At 38.6% G+C, this 21,730-nt stretch overlaps 1 pseudogene; it reads left to right on the top strand.

The window, feature by feature from the left end:
- The first annotated feature begins 19,511 nt into the window (after window positions 1-19,511).
- On the top strand, window positions 19,512-21,730 carry LOC133002016 (nuclear factor 7, ovary-like; annotated as a pseudogene).

Raw genomic sequence — 21,730 nt, 5'->3', positions numbered from 1 at the left:
CTCCACTGTGCCGTGTAGAAAACATCTCAGGTGGCGTCTCCTTGTCATGCCAGTAACGTTGGAAGCCATCAGGACCATCAAGGTTAAATTTTTTCTCGTCAGAGAATAAAACTTTCTTCCACCTTTGAATGTCCCATGTTTGGTGCTCCCTTGCAAAGTCTAAACGGGCAATTTTGTGGCATTGAAGGAGACGTGGCCTTTGAAGACGTTTCTTGTTTTTGAAGCCCTTCCTTCGCAGATGCCGTCTGATGGTTATTGGGCTGCAGTCAGCACCAGTAATGGCCTTAATTTGGGACGAAGATCGTCCCGTGTCTTGACGGACAGCCATTCGGATCCTCCGGCTCAGCGCCGGTGAGATTATTTTGGGTCTACCACTTGATTTTTGTGTTCCATAACCCTGAGGATCTTTTAAGAAATGCAAAATGACTGTTCTTACTGCGTCCAACCTCAGCAGCGATGGCACGTTGTGAGAGGCCTTGTTTATGCAGTTCAACAATCCTACCACGTTCAAAGACGGTGAGCTTTTTTGCCTTTGCCATCAAGAGATCTTCACAGTGTGATTACTTGACAGGAAATTACATGGAATCCAAATTTTTGCACAGATTTTGGCTTTTAAAGGCTGTGGTCTTAAACTTTTGATCAGCTGATGAACAGCCTATTTGAGTTAAATTGTTGTTTTCAATAAATTGCCTGCACACAACTTTTGGGCTCTTGTTCCCATTTCTTCTTTTTGCATTTTGAAACTCTACTTAGAACCTTCCTAAGACCCAACAGTGCAAAATGCAAATTCATACAATTTTTTAACTGGTCTTAAGACTTTTGATCAGGAGTGAATATTGTATTTGTACAGTCTATGAGTGCTTTCTCACCTACCTTGTTTGGTCTGGCCCTCAGACTTTTCAGCTACTCCAATGTAAAAGAAGCCTCGGACCAATGACCCAAATTAGGACCAGACAAAAGATTGAGTGAACCATGCTTTGGATTAGTTGCAGTGTGAAAAAATCTTTTTGCATTGTTCACACTTTCAGAAATATTACAGGGAGTTAAGAAAGCATAAACTATAGAAGAAGAAGAAGAAGAAGAAGAAGAAGAAGAAGAAGAAGAAGAAGAAGAAGAAGAAGAAGAAGCCAAGTGACTCGCAGAATTTGCTCAGTCTTGGCCTCTGGTTGTACTTCCATAATGATATGCTGAGGTCGAGCACAAGCCCGTCTACAAACCAATCAATGTCAAGTATATCCAGATGCATAGGTGTAAAAATGCCCGAAAACCAAACAGGACCCAGCTATATCAGTCAAGCACTAGATTGTTATTGTAAAATCTTAAACTGCTAAGGTCTACGAGGATGCTAACCCCAATGTTGGTCACTAACACAGGTCCACCAACACTGACCATAAGTCAGACTTTACAAGCACTAAATCTATGATTGTATTGTTGGAACATTTTGACACTATTGCTCAAGTTTACTTGAGTTAAACTGTTTTCCAACATAAAAACTAGTGGTACAGTCACATTTTGTGAACCAGTTCTGCAATATTCGTTGTTGACCCTCAAGGAATAAGTGGACTAATGACTTGATGGATGAGTGTTTGTTTATGATATGTTTAACTTGTATTGTCAAATATCTGCACACTGATTAAAAACACTGTTAAAATCATTCTAAACCAGAGTGTGTGATATGGACAAAATTAAAATGTATTAATTTATAAAAGACTCTCATCCTTATCTCATAGCTAACAAAACATGTATTCATCCTTTTAAATTCTATTCAATCACGTGTATATTAACATATGTGGGTGCCATTGGGACCATTAGGATCTAAAACAAATGAATGCAGCTCACATTCCTTTAAAATACAGTGTCCTGTAGCTATAGTAACAGTAAACTCTTTTTTTTTTTGTACTTTTCATTAGGGGGACAATAAAATATGACTTGCTCCTTTAGCATTTCTGTTGGTCCCTGTCGAACTTTCAGATCAGCGTCATAGACAACATTAATATCCTCATCTAAAACTGGGGACATTTTGGAAAAGCTTCCATATCTACAGTTTGTAAAGAAATGATCACCACCTGAACAGTGAAAAAACACCTTGAATCCTCCATCTTCTGAATTTGAGTGCCACCTCCTGGCTAAAGCTCCTCCTCTTTACAACACCCCTTCCTCCACACTGGGTTATTTAAAGCTGCAGTCGTGATCTTGATAAATGACATTCCCTCGTCTTTTCATTCTTTTTCCTGTCCATGGTGGCTTGTCGTATCTTTAAGGAAGAATAATGAGCCGACGCATGGGGTAGACCTCGAGGATGAGCACCTGAAGTTCAAAGGCTGCAGAGAGTGTGAACAAGGCCATATTACTTTAGAGACTAGTAAGGCCAACCAGACAGGAATCTATGACTCATCCCGTCCTTGGGTTAGTTCGACAACTTCCAGTGAAGCCCAGCACCATTTGTCTCAGAGGGTGTCTGGTGATGGTTTTATATATTGTTTATATTTGCTGTGAGTCACTGAGGCAGAAGAGTTTAGATGAGAAGGAACTGAAACATTTCAGAAAAGGAATTGGAGTCAAATATTTTTTGTGTCCAAGACTAAATTTAAGATTATACATGCATGATTAAAGCTATATTGTTTTTGTATAATTTTGTATTAGAAGCATTCCTATCTGCTGCCGAAAAAGTTTGTGTCACTTCTTACACTCATCTTCAGTAGTAAACATTTGTGTCTTCATAAGACAGACAGTGAATTAGTCTCCGGTTTGTTGGAAGTGTTTGTTGGAAGGGTTTGTCTTAAAGTAACAGCTTTAAAATCATTTCGATGGTACACAAACTTAAAATAGGTAGAATGGAATGTCATCGTCACAGTGCTCCTGAAAGGCTGCAAATTCTATTATACCACTGGTGTACCAATCAGAAACATTTGCAACATTCATTATAGAAAACGTAAAACACCTACAGTCAGGTGTGGTTGAAGGGTAGATCTTTATTATGGGGACACTATTGTTTGTGGTGCACATGTTAGAATTCTTCCCTTGTAAGATCTAGGAACGTTTCCCTTTTGTTATTTGTCAGTGACTCCTGTTTGGTATTGCTGTCAGAAAAGTCAATGGTGTGCAGGGGCACAATCATATAGACTGTGTGGCCCAGTGGTTAGAGGAATATTCTACTCTTAAAATGCAGCAGTGCTTAAGACTCATGCGGTGATGCCATAAGTCATTTTAGGTCAGAAAAGTCACATGTTTAGTTTACAAGGGATAAGAGGTGGTGTTCTGCTTATTATGTCCCTACTCTCTGATCTGTGTGATGTTGCCGGAGTAATTTAAAAATTCTCATCCACCTGAGGTTTAATCTCATAATTAGGCAGATGAAAATGTGTTGGTACATAGGAACAATTTGATGATTTTATTGATTATAGGTTGTTTGTATAATGTGGTTTGCTGCCCAGGTATATTTTCTTTGTCTGAAGCTGTAAAGTTAAAAGAGGGTTTAGGTAAATGGACTTTATAAACAAAGTACTTTTCTAGTTTTAACAACCAGTGATTTACCCTATGAGTTCCACTCACCCATTCATACAGTGCCTATGTAAAAAGCACTTTTTATCTTGTACAGCCTATTCACATACTGACAGCATATCTATTAGGGACAGTTAAGGTTCAAGGACACTTTAAAATGGAGACAGAAAGAGCCAGGAATAAAATCATCCACCGTCTTATTAATGGACGACCTGCTCTCCCTCCTGAGCCACACCTGCCCCCTTTCATAGGTCCTTGTTCTCTTGGTTCATGTCGAGTATGTGATTATAGCCCCATTAGGGGACATTTTACTTCAGTAAAAAGTATGGAAAATCGCACAGCTGGTTGTTTCAGTGAGGAAATCTCTGAGGAGCTGCATCATACTGAGAAATTCTGTGGTTTTGAAGCTTTTGTCTAAGGTCGGTTTGAGTCTCTCATTTGTCGTGATGTTATGGAGGCAAAAAACTGTGTCTAGGCCCATGACGTTCCACTGGCTAAGTCAAAGCCTTTGCTTTTAAAGTTCCTGTGATGTTCTCACAGCTTGTGTGTTGACACCAGCCATGACCAGAACAAAGTCTCTGCCTTCACAGAAAGACTGACATTTGGAGACTGACTTGGATTTAGCTATTTCCCAGCAGGAGTTGATCAGTGGGCAGTGAGCCGATCCTTCCTTGAGTGAATAGTTTGACCCGGTGTGGCAAAGCAGTGAAGCCAGAAGGGATACCTTTGGGTATTTCCTCCAGGGTCAGGTGTTAGTCCATTGGTGGGTACTACAGGGCTATGATTGTGTTTGACAAATAGTACTGGTAGAACTGGTAGTTCTGGTAGAACTGGTTTTAAATCTCCCCTGTGACCACTTGGGATTGGCTCACTTAGGATGGTTGTTACTAACAAATCTGGAAGGGGTCAACGTTTTTTTCCTTACTAGCATTTGTGTATTAGGAAAACCTCACATTTAGCATTTTAGGTTTGACCTTGTGAGCACATCTTATTATCGACTGCATTTGGCCCGACTCAGAATCTGTTGAACACTGACATAGTTCAGACCCTGACTCAGTTTATTACCTTTTTTGGAAAACCAAATCATTAATAACAATCACCAGTTTTCCTCACATGGGGAAATCAATTACCTTATTTGATTCCCTGCTCATTGTTTGAGCCGGAGCTCATTCCGATCTTGCTTGATGGCTGCTCCAAACCTCTTCATACTGGTCGGAGGAGCGATGAAAGAGGGGGGGGGGGATCTCGGAGGAACCATGAGCTTGAATAAAGTAGTCTATCCTTCATGGAAGTCTGACACACCCTTAATGGAAATCAGCTGGTGACTATTACAGTTGATTGGAATGAAGAGGACGCGCGTTACAGAAAAATAAACTCAATAATTACAGACAAATGCCTTGATGAGAACGCGTTTTCTCTCTAAAATATTTTCCTAAGAAAACATTATGATGAATACATGTTTTGTTAGCTATGAGATAAGGATGAGAGTCTTTTATAAATTAATACATTTTAATTTTGTCCATATCACACACTCTGGTTTAGAATGATTTTAACAGTGTTTTTAATCAGTGTGCAGATATTTGACAATACAAGTTAAACATATCATAAACAAACACTCATCCATCAAGTCATTAGTCCACTTATTCCTTGAGGGTCAACAACAAGTAACAAGAGTTGAGTTAGAAACTGTCTATTCAGAAGAATGAACCAAACATACTTTGTAGTTGTCTCTTTGTGGAGGAGGAAGTGTTTGGTAGTGGTCGGCTGTATATCGTTGGTTACATCTGTGTTCTATAAGGGATTAGTTTATGAAGAAACCATTCGTAATCAGAAGATTAGTAATCAAGATCTTAGATACAGAAGGAGTGGAACTCTGATCAGCATGGGTTCTCCTCGCTATTCTTGTAAATTATATACTTTTTTGTATTACAGTGGCTTTATTCTCGTATCATTTCGACTTCATTCTCAAAATTAGTTTTTCTTCAACAAGGCCCTAATACTCAGAAGGTCTCCCTCCTTCATTTTAAGGGAGGTTGTGACACTAGCCTGAGTGAAGCAACACATTTCCGTGAGCACCACGGCTCCTACATCAAGGATTTCCATGCTTTACCTCTCATTGAAAGTCCATAAGCATAGGATGTGTCGCATCTGCATGCATCAACTTGCGTCATGAGTCAACTTATCTGTTACAGAATCTCCTGGGGCCACTTACAGTAATCTTCCAATAGACAAAGCCTTCAGGCAGTCCAGCTATCAAGTGCTCTCACTGCCAGTTTGTTTATGGATTATGGATCAGCATGTTCCCTTGAAGAAATTAAGGTTTATCTCCACAGGATGTTCCACATTATGAGCCACTCAATACTTTGTGACACCAAAGTGACGAACACTGTGACCCCTACACTGGAGGTTTCCTGGGAAGCCTGCTCACCGAAGGCAAAATATTTAAAAAAAGATGTCCAATAGTTTTGAAAATTCATCAAAGATGTGCTCCGAGAACTCCCTGCGGGAGAAATGCGTTTGATAAAAAAAAAGCAGCCCCATGTCAAGCATGATAAATGGCATCACTCCATACCCCCTCTCTGAAAAAGCAGCAAGCAGTAATAAGAATAGAGTAAGTAGTGTCATTCTTCGTGTGCTTGGAAGAGCAACTTGAAGCGCCCCATGCCAAGAGAAGCACTATTCTGCAAATAGAGTGCATCTTGCAAAAATAATTGAAAGGTCCTTGCCTACAAGGTAATAGAATTGTCCTCTTTTTAGATGTTGATGCATCGAGCAGAGAATAATAAACCAATGGTGTTCGATTCAGTGGTTTCAATATTTTACTGTGGTTCACACTGAGGGGAAGACTTACATTAGCATGAAGCTAGTCCTGACATGAAGCACTCCAGAGGCTTCAAGCACAAAGCCCCCATGTAAATCCAGCTGTAATGTAAACATGGAACTGCTGTTGTGTTTGCAGATGGAGGTGCTGATTTACATTTGACATTATAAGAGGTGCCACGACACAGAGGAAATTCAGATAAATAACATGCTGTGTTTGAAGGATGAATAATAGATCATTCAGTACCAGGGTTCATTTTGAAATGTTCAATTTGAGCTCCAATAAGCTCCCTGGTGGTGAACCAGGAAGTCATAAGAATGAGACAATCAAATATAAACTAAAATGTTCATTCTTCACTTCGTTTTCAGTGTTTTTAACCTATGTAAAGTTTGAGTGAACATTTGACCTCTGATATATCATTTTAGGAGTTACAAAACCTCAAATTAAATCCCAGAAAGGGGTAAAATATGGGCCCTTTAATTTAATAAACAAACTAAGTTGTTCATCCAATTGAATTAATGATTGCAGTACTAACAGCAGATCAGAAATGTATAGCAATATTTTTTGCCAATGCTAGTTAGCAAACATTAGCCAGAGACTGTTATCATATTAAGTGGCTCTCTCAGAATAACCCTGTGCCCAGGTTCGGAGCTGCCTGGACTTGTAACAGACATCCTCACAAAGCAGACAGGATGACCAGTTAATGAAGACACAAATCAATTTATACATCACAGGAGATGGACAATTCATAACTGTTGCTTTAGAATCATGTTTGTACGTGTTCTCAGTATCAAAGTAATCTGCAAGTCGTTTAGTCTGCACATCAACAGGTGCTTTTCAAACAGGAAATGTAATTATAGGCACAAAGAAAGGGAGCACAACTTATCTAGCTTAGGCCCGGGCCACACTAGGTGCATGTACAGAGGCTGTGATGGCTGCGGCTCCAGCACATCAGACGCTCACACAGTCGCTCTGCCGTGTCACTACTACAGAGCTGCTACATGAGGTTTTTGGTAAGGCTATTGAATTTCCTGGCATAAAAGAAGAGCTTTATGCCAGGACTCTACGGTATGAAGCCTTGCATCTTCTGCCCTTGCAAGTTTAACAAGAAAAAGCTTTTTAAAACAAATGAACCGATTCAGTCAGAAAAAACACTCAAGTGCCTTTTCTTTAAGACAGGTACAGGAAGCGTTGTTAATACTTGCTACATGTTTGTTAAATATAAGGCAGATACAGATCAGTTTTACTGTCTATTTTGCAGAGAACTTTGTGACACGCGACTGAGACACACGTGGGCAGTGTGGCTGCTTTAACCTGATAACATGGGTGCTAATATGAAAAGCAAGACACTCTGCAATGCAAACACGCTGCTCACACATTCAGTTTGGCCTGTGCATTATGCAAACTGAATACAAACTCCAGCCTCTGGCACAATTGTACTGATGTGCTGTAATAATCATGTATTTTTAATATTTTTGTAGCTCATCTCCAAGGCTATACATGCTCTTGAGTATTCCCTTACATGTATGTACATTACATCTACATGCCTTACACTGTTACACTGTCATTTTGTGTTAATGTAGTTAGGCACAGACTGGTTTTAAAGGTCTTGAAGGTGGTATATAATACAGTGCATCTATACAGTGACAGAAATTAATAATGTGTTAGGTAGACAAAATGCTTCCAAATGTCGAAAAACACAACAGCCTGGTTTTCAAAATGGTTTTGTTGTTAAATAGAGCAATGATTCAGACGAAATTGGCCAAAACCACTGATATGTTCATTAAAGACATTTAAGTACACCACATACATACAACTTTCGTCAACTGTAACTTATACTTAAAGAAATCTTTACAACTCACTTCTTAGCCAGGTATGTTTCGAGTGAAGCTGCTCTCCCCAGACATTGGTGCTTTGTCCTTGTCCAGATACAGTAGAGCTTGGTGGTTTTACAACGTGGTTTTGTTCCTTTAAATATAATTTGAAATTCCAACGCTTGTTTCATCAGTTATGTCTTCCTCACTGTACAATAGGCTAGTGAACAATATATAATTTACCCGAGTTTGCAGTGCTGGGACCACAGTGAAACAATCCTGTCACGGCCACTAATGGTGTCGGTGACCACAATTTCATAGTCTGTCATGCAAGAACAAAATCAATATGGGAGCAGTTTCATGCCAATCAGATAACACGTAAACACACAATCTCTGTGACATGCAGCACACAGGCGTTTTGAGAATCACAACGATACACTACTTCTCAAATTCAGCAACCAGCACAACTAGAGCACTGACAGTGAATAGAATAAGGGAATGTTTGATCAATTTTCCACTTCAGTGCGTGAAATGTACAGGATAATAGCAGTGGGGTAGCACTACTGATAGAGCCTGGACACATCTCCCTACAGTGTGCCATTCCTGCAGAGATCAGAGACCATCACAAAATTGTAAGACAGGTGATGTGAGTGTTTACAAAAATGCACCATCAGATGACAGAGACATGTATTTTAAGTAACCCTAATTGATGAAAATGTTTTCACGTTTTCTAACTTGTGGATGAAAAAGTCCAAAGCTAATGTGTGCTGGACACACACACACTCAAAAATATAAGTCAATAAAAATGCAAAACATTCAGTACCCACACATCACAATCTCTTCATTTTATGTGGAAGGTTTCCATCAACTGCAGCTCTTCCCATTTACAGAAATATTGCAGTGCCCGTTTTAAATCTGCCAACTTGGAATAGGCTGTTTGCTTGGTCTGCGGTGATGCTGGATGCAGCTTTCTTTCTGAAACTGTAAGAGTGACCTGCATTCAACGAGCCGTGACATAAAGACTGACTGCAGAACACTGAAGCTGCACCACCGCTGCTGCACAAAGAGCTGTTCACCTGTTTAAATCAAGGTTCAGTGAAGCTTGACTGAGTACGCAGAACCCCGACCTGGAGAATCAGTGGTTGTTGTCATTATCAACAATGTCACTTATGTTGAAGAGTCCCAGGCGTATCTGCTAAAGGGTGCTCACAAAATTCAACCTCAACAACATACATGACACTTTCTGAAGGCGGATGGATGGATGGATATATGTGTGTTAAATTTTCTCTGGATAGTCTGAGTTTCCGAGTCCCTATTTCAAACTCAAATCCAAGGTGGCTGCTCCGTACATCGACAGTAGTGAGAGCTGTAGACATATTTTGTACATTAACAGCTCAGTCATTCAATCAGTCATCACACAGTACTGTCCATTGTTGCCACAATGGTTGTATATACACAATACAGCATAATGCATTGTTATCAACTGCTATCTACCTTACTTTCTTCTTTTTATAAAAAATTGCAGCTTACACCAGTTCAATTTTCTGAAAATTTTAAGTTTACTTACACTTTGACTAGATTTCTATTTAAGCCATATATGTATCGGAGGTTTTTGTATTATCAATTTAACCACCAGTAGTGCTCAAGAACAATTAGCATGCAAGTTACCAGGTGCCTGTACCATGAAGAAAGCTCTACTTACCCAGGAAAACCTTTTGTGACCTGGCTTCTCTGAACCAAATACTGGCCATGAATTACCTGTTACACAAAGCTGATTATCAACTGTCTAAGTTAACCCTCAGTTATCCTGTTCAACTAAGAGCACATTCATATGGATGAGTTATCCAGCACCATGGTCCGATACATGTAGTACATTCTTAATATGATATGATATGATAAGAAGAAATCCTCTTACTTGCAGGTAAATGTGATTTGAGTGTTGGACAAACATGACTTGAACAAGTAATATGGTCACATAAATATTTTAAAAGAAAAACTATTTGTTGAGATAGTGAAACTCTGCCTAAAGATAAAGTGCACCTGGTTTTATTAGGTTAATTAATGAGTAAGTATTGTTGCTTTTTGTCTAATGACAAACAAACTAGTTTGATTGAACATAAGCTTCAGTAATGTTCGACTGTCTCCGTCAGTAAGTAAATCAAGTCGGATGAGGTCAGTCTGCCTGACATGTTCATTTATTATCATTGGGATTATTTAGCAGTGTAATTACCATCAGGGTTTGTGTTTAGTTTTATTATCATACAGCTCATGATGTTATGAGCCGCAGTTATGTCAGGAATCAAAGACTCTATTTTGATTTAAAGGAAGATACACTGCAGCTTTGATGGTTATTTAGTTAGATAAATTCTTCCCTGTTGTTTGGTCCTCTGTTTTAAAACCAGTGGACACATGAAAAGTCTAGAACAGGAAACCATTGTTGTATATATAAACATCTTTTACTCATTTTTATTTTGTTTGGCATTGCTGTAAACTCTTTTGTATCTATGTGATTGGTCCGTATTTGGGCCGTTGACAGGCTTTAATCTAAACCTAACCTGCTCCAGAGCAGATTTGCATTTTAACTAAGGTATCACGGTTAAATGAACCTGAAGTTAACCTGATTTCTACATGTAGATTTATCCAGGAGAAAAGTCCAAGTCTGACGGAACCAGCTCAAAGTGGCTTTGAGTCTCCTTGCAGAACATTTGACTGTTTGTTTGAGTCAGACACATTCACACTATGAGGGAAAGCTATGCTCTGTCTGTCCTATGGGCTGACACTGTCAGGCACCTCCGACACACACACACACACACACAAACACACACACACACACACACAAACCCACACACTCACACAAAGTCAGGACCTCGGTACTGAGACAGCATCTTCTATCACTGCTACACTTAAAATAAGCCAGGCAAGCTTCTAAAATAAGGTCAGGGGCAGAGGAGAGATCTGATTAACGACCTGCTGCATGCACACGTAGACTTACAGCAACCAGGTTACTACCATATCCATCACTGAGGCTGGTGTGATACACATTATGAATGGATGAACTGTTTTAATGCATTAAAGATACACATGAGGAATCATTATGATTTCATACAACGCGACAAAATGTTAACTAAAGACGTTCCTCTTTTTCTCAGTTTGTTTCTCTAATACTGCAACTCAAGCATTACATTTGTGGTAAACACTGTCACAAGGTCTTTATAGTAAAAAAAGATCCTTAACAAATCATTAAAAAAGAAAAATATGACGTTGAACTTGCCTAAAACCAAACACATGGATGTAAACAATCCAAATTCAAAATATTTTCATATGAAGAATCAGCTTTGTACATGTTATATGAGGAAGAAAATTCACAAAAATATTTTTATACATTATAGATACACAATGTGTTTCGATCTGTCACACTGATTGTAAACAGAAACTTAGATTGCCAATACACCCCACAGTATTGTACATATTGGCTACCTACTTCCTGCACAATGGCTTATTGTTAAACTGCACAATTCATCCCACAGCACATACTCCTTATTGTGCATTTTGTACATTTGTTTAAAGTTGATTTTCTAGGGAGAACTAGCACATAGCATGAACCAATGACACAGTATGTATGAGTTTGCATTACCATCCACAGATGAATATACTTACAAATCAACACAAAATACAAACAATCCACGAAATATACAGACTTTCAAAACTAAATGACACACAAAAACATAACTGATCCCTTTGGCAAACCTCTTTAAAGTTGACTTTCAAATTGATGCCAGTCATGATCCATTTTAAGGCAATAGACTTAAGATTTTCATTTATTGATCACAGCAACAAACCTCTTACTCTCTAAATTAGGATGTACGATGTGACAACATAGGCACCACGTTCCTGGAAAAGCCCTGTGAGCTCTTGAGCCAGAAACCCTGAGTGGTTCTAGTATTAATGGGCATCTTTAAGCTGAAGTTGGTAATCCTGGAAAAGCTAGCAAGAGCAGGCTACACATTACAAATATGCAACCAATACATCCCACTCCCTCCCATCCCCCCTTCTAATCAAATCTACGCCCCCAAAACACATCAACGTGCACTGACGACTGCTAGAAGCTGACTTTCATTGATTTGCTTTCTATCTGGCTGTTGTCTCTGCTTCAGCTGCGTATTTCTGTCCAGCTGAAGGATCCAATCATCAGCGAGAGCAGTGTGGGTGCAGGCTGACAGGTCCGTCAGTGGATTGGTCAGCGAATGATTTTATTCTGTCCAAATGAAATGATTGGTTGTGTTTATGAAGCACTTTTCAGACATGATCTCAGAGAATATCTGCTCAATTGGGTCCAGACTTTCTCCGGAGTTTGCCTTTCCACTTGAACAACGCAGCAGGAGATTCTCCGCTCAGACTCGTTCTCCAACAGAGGAATCTTTGGTGGGTTCAGGTGAGAGGTGGCGCAGCAGGCAGAGCAGGACGTAACATATGTATTTGGCGGCCGAGATATTAGTGTTGGCCCTGATTACCAAAATTAGTGTGTCCATTTGTATTCTTTATCGTTTTGTTGTGTCTGTGGCTTGTTAGAAACATCTTTAACACTCAAAAGAGGTTCTCTTGCTGTGTTCTCAAATTCGGACATCATCCAGAGTTTTTACCAGGAGGCTGGCAGGAGAAACTCCAGAGAAACTCAGGAACCTCTCATCTGGACATTTGTATTCTCACGATCTCCAGATAATGTCCGAAGGGAAACCGACACAAGCTTCTTTCTTCAGACAACTTTATTAATTGATGGCAATGTGAGGATGATTTCAACAGAAACCACTTTACCCATCCTACCTTTAACCCTTTGATACACAACATGGGTCAAAAGTGACCTCGATGGAGTTTTAATTGTAAATATCTTTGCAATAAATTTATTTCATAATTCAGAATTCCAGGAATTCCTCAATTAACTTGTTTTTGATCATTACAAATTCTTATTTTTATTTGTCCTTATTTACTTTTTTAATAAAAATCATTTTTGTATCACTACCCCTCTAAGGCACAACATGGGTCAAAAATGACCCGTATTCATTTCACATGTTATTTCATGCATGGCTGTGCCTTTTTGCTATATCTTTTAAAATCTATTTATTTAATCATTTAATATTACAAAATATTAATTAAAATATCTTGTTTTTGATTACTACAAATCATTATTTTCATTTTCTCTGTCTTAATTTTTGAACTAAAATAGTTTTTGTATTACTACATCAAGTTTACACACATGGGTCAAAAATGACACATGTATGCAAGTGTGAATTTGATAGGAACCTTTGATTTGTAAATGTTTGTAGTTAGGAACATGTTTACTGTGGACAACTTTTCACATGCCACACTTGTCAGAACTACTTGTCAGAACTAAACGGGCCGCGTTTGCACATCTGATTCATGTAAGTCTTATTTTACAATTGTTTTACCTAAGAAAATATTTGATATCTTGTGAAAAGATAACTGCCATAACATTTGAACATTACTTCCCTCTACTGGTGGGAAAGATAAATATGTCCAATATTTTTAGCTAGCTGTTAACATCTCTTTTAGCTAGCTAATGTTAGCTTATGTAAGCTAGGTCAATTCTAGCTAACGATAGCTAGGTCAACATGATTTAGTTCTGACAAGTAGTTCTGATAAGTGTGGCATGTGAAAAGTTGTCCACAGTAAACATGTTCCTAACTACAAACATTTACAAATCAAAGGTTCATATCAAATTCACACTTGCATACATGGGTCATTTTTGACCCATGTGTGTAAACTTGATGAAGTAATACAAAAACTATTTTAGTTCAAAAATTAAGACAGATAAAATGAAAATAATGATTTGTGGTAATCAAAAACAAGATATTTTAATGAATACTTTGAAAAATTAAATGATTAAATGAATATATTTTAAAAGATATAGCAAAGAAGCACAGCCATGCATGAAATAACATGTGAAATTAATACGGGTCATTTTTGACCCATGGAAGGGTAGTGATACAAAAATGTTTTTTATTAAAAAAGTAAATAAGGACAAATGAAAATAAGAATTTGTGATGATCAAAAACAAGTTAATTGAGAAATTCCTGAAATTCTGAATGATGAAATAAATTTATTGCAAAGATATTTACAATTTAAACTCCATCGGGTCATTTTTGACCCATGTGTGTAAACTTGATTTAAAAATACAAAAACTATTTTAGTTAATAAATTATGAAAGATAAAATGAAAATAATGATTTGTGGTAATCAAAAACAAGATATTTAATGAACACTTTGAATATTAAATGATGAAATAATTAGATTTCCAGAAACACTCAGCCGTGCATGAAATAACATTGAAAGTCAATATGGGTCATTTTTGACCCATGTTGTGCCTTAGAGGGGGTTTGCATAGCTTGTGTATCAAAGGGTTAAGGCCCTGGATATTTAAGCATTTATTGATGACTTCAGTGTTTGCAAATGTAAAAAAATTTAAAATCTTACCTAATCAGATTGTCATTCATTACCTTTGGGATTAAATGCTGTATTAAATTGAAATGCACGTTAGAAAAAGTATCAACTTACTGAATCAACCATGATACATTATTTTCTTAAATAAGCTGCAGTCATTGAAGACCAAAATCCTTGCAAGTCTCATCACTCGATAGCCATCTTGCCAATGCAGTTTCGTGTCTGAATGAATGGGGAGAGAGCCGCAGCTGCACAAATGTGTCACACAACTGCCATCCTTTCTATGGAGGATTCTCACCTCTAGATAACACAGTATGATTCACATGGTAACTTCTGGTTTCCCCACAGAAGAGACAACAATCTCCTCTTGATTTCCGCTGTGTGACGTTCAGTCTGATAGGATTTAATGGAGGCAGGGGGATCAGCTTCAGATTAGGAAAGGCTGGCCGGAGACAGGCAGGATTAGATGATGAAACAAAAAAAAAACTTGCTGTTGATTTTCTTAAGAACTGAAGATTTTGTTACGTGTGTCAAAACCCCTGAAGGAAGTCAGAATCAATTTGTCCCAGCCACCCAGCAAGGAATTTCAATACATGGTATTTTTCAGCCTGACCTTTCTATATCATGTCAAGTCCATTAAATTGGGAAATGTAAGAACAAAGGGAAACAACTGATATGTAGTTTTTAAAGGTACCCTTTTCCTTTGGATCGATACAGGAAGGGGAGCTAGAGGTGGAGGCAGACAGCGGAAAGGCAGCAGCAGTATCAGCCACAATCAGGACACTGCGCTGTCTATAGCTCTATTTGAGCCCTTCTGTGTGGAGCTTGTTCATGCAGCTGTTGGTGTTAAGTGATTGCAATATTGCTGCAAATTATAATAATTAAAACAAGTGATAAAGTGATGCACAAATGTTGTACAAAAATGTGTTTTGTATTCACAGCCATAGTAATGCAGAGCAGGACTGCTGTATGCAGCTTCAGTAAAATATAGTCAAATGTCTATGAGCAGCAGACCAGTGGGAGATATTTATAAAATATATTCCTTCAAACAGCTCAAACTGCTTAAAACACACAGATGAAAAGAAATTGTAATGTAATATAGATATTTACAGACTTAAACAAAACATTGTGTTGCAAGTAGCATTTTTGTGAAAAGTCTTTCAAAGTGTCTGTCCAGAGCTGGACAGAAACCCACCTCTTGTCCACGGTTCTGTTCAGTCTTTTCTCACATACTAGCGCCACCTACTGTAGTGGACGTGGACATTTGTGCAGACTCTTGGCGTATCTATCTATCTATCTATCTATCTATCTATCTATCTATCTATCTATCTATCTATCTATCTATCTATCTATCTATCTATCTATCTATCTATCTATCTATCTATCTATCTATCTATCTATCTATCTATCTATCTATCTATCTATCTATCTATCTATCTATCTATCTATCTATCTATCTATCTATCTATCTATCTATCTATCTATCTATCTATCTATCTATCTATCTATCTATCTATCTATCTATCTATCTATCTATCTATCTATCTATCTATCTATCTATCTATCTATCTATCTATCTATCTATCTATCTATCTATCTATCTATCTATCTATCTATCTATCTATCTATCTACCTTATTACCAAATTGCATGTACTCATAGATATCAGTCCTCAATGTTTGCATGTTTTATTTCATCATTAACTCTGAATTATTTGATTGTATAATTCACAAAAATGAGGAAAGATGCCCAAGCTCAATATGTTAGGGAACATGACAAAATATTCCTGGATCTGCCCCCTGAATCCGATCCACTCCAAAAGTGAATGGCTTCTTCCTTGGTCCAAAGAGTTTCAGTAAAAAGCAGCTCAGTACTTTTTGTGCAAACATTTTCTTTTTGGCAGAGGTTAAAAACATTGACACTATCAGGATAACTACCCCCTCTTAGATCATTAACTGGGCTGTTGTAATATAGGGATTGGCTCGTCCACCCTGCTGCAACTAATGGGGTATGATAAGCTATGCCTCTAGTATTGAACACCATCACCTCATTTATACCAGTCCCCAGCACCAGAAGATGAATTTAAGGGAAAAGTAAAAATACCACATATGATATTTGATTGCTGTTATTTATATTTGATAAAATAAGAAAAAGTGAATATTGGCAGCCTTAAGGTGTCTCTGTACTGGGGGCTTTTAATCCGATCAATATCTTCTTTAGAACTGTTATTTTTTGTTGTTCACACAAAAGGGAAATATTACACAGTGAAATGCAACAGAATCATTTCGCTGGCCTTTCGCACCAATCACTGTGAAGTACAGTAGTTTGGGTTGTACAACAACTGACCTCAGACAGATGCCAGACTATAATCTGGGTCAATAGGATCACAGTATTGTCCTCTATGTCCTCTAATGCATCTTTATCGTCCCTAGCAGGACGTCAGACTGTTTCACCGTCATAAAAAAAATGTCCTTGACTGGGTCCATCATCGAGATTCAGCTCCTGTATGTGGCAGCGAACTCTCTGTCTGTTTTCATACCCTCTAAAATGGGAAATCTGGTCTTTTGACGGATGAGAACTAGATCATCATCACTGGATGATACTGAAGTCATCACTTTTTCTCACGACGGATTTAGTGCAAAGCTTTTTTTTTTACTTTTTCTTGACAAGTGTTGCAACCGTTGCAAACACTGTTGCTATGAATAGATTTGATGCAATATATTCACAGGCGAGTATTTAACATTTCTGTTTTGTGTGTTTGTCAGGCCCTCGGTGTGTAAGGGTCTGCACATCCACATTGGTGTTATTCATTCAAATTGTTGGGATCTAGGTTCCACAGTTATCTACCAGTCTCCAACTTGTAAAGCAAACCTGAGCCGCAATGTTTGATCAAAAAAGGAATTTTAACTTTAAACCCATTTGGTTTATTCTACGTAATTGTTCTTCAGGGCTTGAATTGGTCTGCCTGCCCCAGCACCTTCCTCGGGTGATGTTGGAACATCAGCAACAGTCCAAGTGCAATAAGATCTCCACAGTGGATTTATGACCAACACAATATTTGAGCATGACGATAACCTTCTCCAGTGTTTTGCAAACACCGTAGCCTCATATGAGTTTGATCAGACCGCTGAGACATAAGCTGGGGAATTTTAGAGGGTCGGATATTTGAGCCTCATGCTTGATTTGTTCCATAATATGGAGCCGCTTGTCCTCATTCTGCACAGCTGGCTCCAGCAACAGACCATTGACTCTGTGTACATGCAGGGAATCATCTTGTGCTTTACCAACAGTGTATCAATTATCAGGTATATTAAATTCAACCATATTGCCTGTGTATCATATTGCAGATTACGTGAATGTTTTTTAATAATGCCAGCAGCAGTACAACAGGTGGGAATCTGATATTGCTTGTGTAATTATATTGTCGCCTAATATTTTTTTTTTATTGTTTCTCGTTCTGGGCTCCACAGCCTCTGTAGAATGGTTTTGTATCATGGTCTATGAACAGATGATTCATATAACCTTAAATAATGGCCAAAAAAATAAAAAATAAATATGCCTCAGCGATGGCCATAGCCAGTGGCAAGAGGCATTATGTTTTCTGATTGTCTGGCCCTCTGTACGACCAAATCGTGTGAACACAATATCTCAAGAATGCCTTGAGTGGGTCTGGTGACGACGTGGCAACTTCTACCTCCCTTCTTTTTAAAAAAGAAAGGAGGAATACAAAAAACAATATAACAAATACATAAAAAGCAATTTTTGTTTTTGTTTTTGTTTTGGTATACATACAATACCGTCATATATTTATTACTACCACAGTACAAACACCACATTCCTCATCTCAGACCACAGCTTGTCTAAAACAAATAAACATTGACTCATGCAGACATTTACATGCACATGCACACACCCACACAAACATACACAAACACACACATCACTTTAACTGCATTATTAGGGCCCAAGTGGGAGGACCTAATGAAATTGTAAGGATTTTTTTTTTTCAGGCAAATGAAATGGCTCTTTGCGGGCATTGACATGCTCAGATTGTTTCAACGTTTGCAGAAAATTAGAAAGTGGTTAAAATGTACGTATTCTAGAGTAATTTTAAATGGCCGTGGCAAAATGGCTCAACAGCGCCCCCTGGAACGCAGCACCTGAGTTCACATTGACCGATCTTCACTGAAAATTGCTACACAGGTGTATTATGTTCAGACGCACAAAAAAGTCTCAAGGAGCATTATGAAAAATGCATCAGGAAGCCCGCCATTTTGGATGTAGTGGCCATTTTGGCAATTGTTCATATTTTTATCATTTTCATAATAAATGTTTTTCTTAAACACAAATGTTGTCTTCATTAATGTTGCATAAGTGTGAAGTTTTTCAACCTCTGAACTCAATATCCTTCATCTTTGCTAACTACTGACGTGGTCATTTTGGTTAAAGTTAATTATTAAATTATTAATCAAAGTTCCAAATTTGTAGATAGTACTTTCATGAGACTTATTAAATAAGTTGGCTATTTTCCCGTCCTTTGAAGGCTGGTGCCCCGAGGTAGCTTTAATGTAAACTAAAGTTATTATTAAATATTAATATTAAATATGTTTCTGTCGCCCACATTTATTGAATGCCCAAACTCACAAAATATAATCCTGTCACACTTAAGGTATAATAATCACAACAAAATGTACAATCATTTGAAGATGTCATACATTTTACTGCACTCACACACAAATTAATAAGCAAACTTGAGCTGATTTGAATTCATAAAACCCTCTTTTAATTTTCTAACATTGTTTCTATTTGCACTTTTTTTTCTGTCTCTTTAATGTGACTTCAGCTCTGCAGTTACGTCACAGACTCCCCCCACCCCCCTGCACTTCCTGTTAATATTTAACTTTCACTCTCACTCGAGCAGAACTTCCTCTGAACATTGAATACTGAGCAGATCACAATCATATTCAAGCAGCTATTTTACAACCAAGTCTCTTTTGTGTGTGAGCTTGTTGCTGCCAAATTACTTTTGACCAGTTATCAAATCCAAGGCTTGAATTACTTTTTACAATCTTGTCCTGACACACCAGAGAAACCAGGCAACATCTTTTCTTCCCTGAAGAGACGCAGGCTGAAAACCAGACGATCACATTCAACTTCCAAACCAAACTAAACCAAACCAGACCAGACGTCCTGAGTGAGTCCAGCTACAGGTGAGAAGAGTCAAACTACAACCTGCCGACGCTCCAAACGTCGACCGTAAGTTAAACAAACACCTCGACTCAGATAGGAAGTGAACCTCAGTGAAGTTTGTGGAGCTGTGACTGACTTACTGTCTGTTTTCAGCTTCACCTGGAGACTCAATGGCTTCCAGATCAGAAGAGGATCTCTGCTGTCCCGTCTGCCAAGATGTCTTCAGAGATCCTGTTCTTCTGTCATGTAGCCACAGCTTCTGTAAAGACTGTCTGAAGAGATGGTGGACAGACAAAGATGTAAAAGAGTGTCCACTTTGTAAGAGAAGATCTTCAATGTTGGAACCACCTTGTAACCTGGTGTTAAAGAACCTGTGTGAGACCTTCTTACAGGAGAGAGATCAGAGCTCTTCACATGCTCTCTGCAGTCTGCACTCAGAGAAACTCAGACTCTACTGTCTGGACCATCAGCAGCCAGTGTGTCTCATCTGCAGAGATTCACAAAAACACACCGACCACAGATTCAGCCCCATTGATGAAGCTGCACAACAACACAGGAAGCAGCTTCAGGAAACACTGAAGCCCTTCAAGAGGAAGTTACAGTGTTTTGAACGTGTTAAAGTAGAGTTTGAACAAACAGCAGAACACATTAAGGTCAAGGCCAGACTCACAGAGATGCAGATCAAGGAGCAGTTCAAAGAGCTTCATCAGTTTCTTGAGGAGGAAGAGGAGGCCAGGATGGCTGCACTGAGGGAGGAAGAGGAGCAGAAGAGTTGGATGATGAAGGAGAAAATTGAGGCCCTGAGCAGAGACATAATGGCTCTTTCAGACACAATCAGAACCACAGAGGACGAGCTGAGAGCTGAAGACGTCTCGTTCCTGTTCAACTACAAGGCTGCAGTTGAACGAGTCCAGCAGCGCCCCCTGCTGGATGATCCACAGCTGGCCTCAGGAGCTCTGATAGACAAGGCCAAACATCGGGCAACCTGAACTTCAACATCTGGAACAAGATGAAGGACTTGGTCTCCTACAGTCCTGTGGTTCTGGACCCAAACTCTGCTCATCCGGAACTTGTCCTGTCTGAAGATCTGACCAGTTTGAGACGAGGAAAGAGACAGAAGCTTCCTGACAACCCAGAGAGGTTTGATCAATACGCCTCAGTCTTGGGAGCTGAGGGTTTTAACTCAGGCACTCACAGCTGGGACGTCCTGTTTGGAGACACTAGTGACTGGTCACTGGGTGTAAGAGCAGAGTCTGTCCAGAGGAAGGGAGACAAACTGTCTGGATACTGGAGAATAGCTTTCCGTGAAGGTAAATACAAAGAAGTGTCACCAACAGCATCATCTGTTCTCTCTGTGCAGAAGATCAAGAGGATCAGAGTGAAACTGGACTGGAACAGAGGGGAACTGTCGTTCTCTGATCCTGATACTAACACACACATTTACACCTTCATCCACACTTTCACTCAGAAGATGTTTCCATACTTTAACACTAGAGGTAACTTCAAACTGTTACCTGTGAATGTCTCTGTGACGCTGGATCAGAGCAGTTAGAGATGAAGATTTTACTCATATTTATGAAATCTGCAGAATTTAAATGTTAAACTTGTTATATTAAAGCTTTGTTTATTTCTTCCTTTACTTCTCACTCATTTTTATTTTTCCTGTCGACTTTTCCACGTGTGTAAAAATATTTCATTATTTTCTGATCTTTATCTTTGGTTTGTTCTTAACTTTCGTGGAAAATGTTTTCTATCATTACGTTTTTTGTTTAGATGCATGAAGTCAAGCAAATTGATGAAGATCCTCATAAAAACACATTCATCAATAACAGCTGATAATTTTTCAAACTTTATTAAAACACACATGAGACATGATTCATGTTAATCACATAAAGTCTGTTCACATATGAAATAATCCAACATAAATGAACATTTGTCTGTTTGATTTGA

Source organism: Limanda limanda, chromosome 5, assembly GCF_963576545.1.
Source record: "Limanda limanda chromosome 5, fLimLim1.1, whole genome shotgun sequence".
Classification (NCBI taxonomy): domain Eukaryota; kingdom Metazoa; phylum Chordata; class Actinopteri; order Pleuronectiformes; family Pleuronectidae; genus Limanda; species Limanda limanda.
This window is presented reverse-complemented; position numbering and strand designations above follow the sequence as displayed.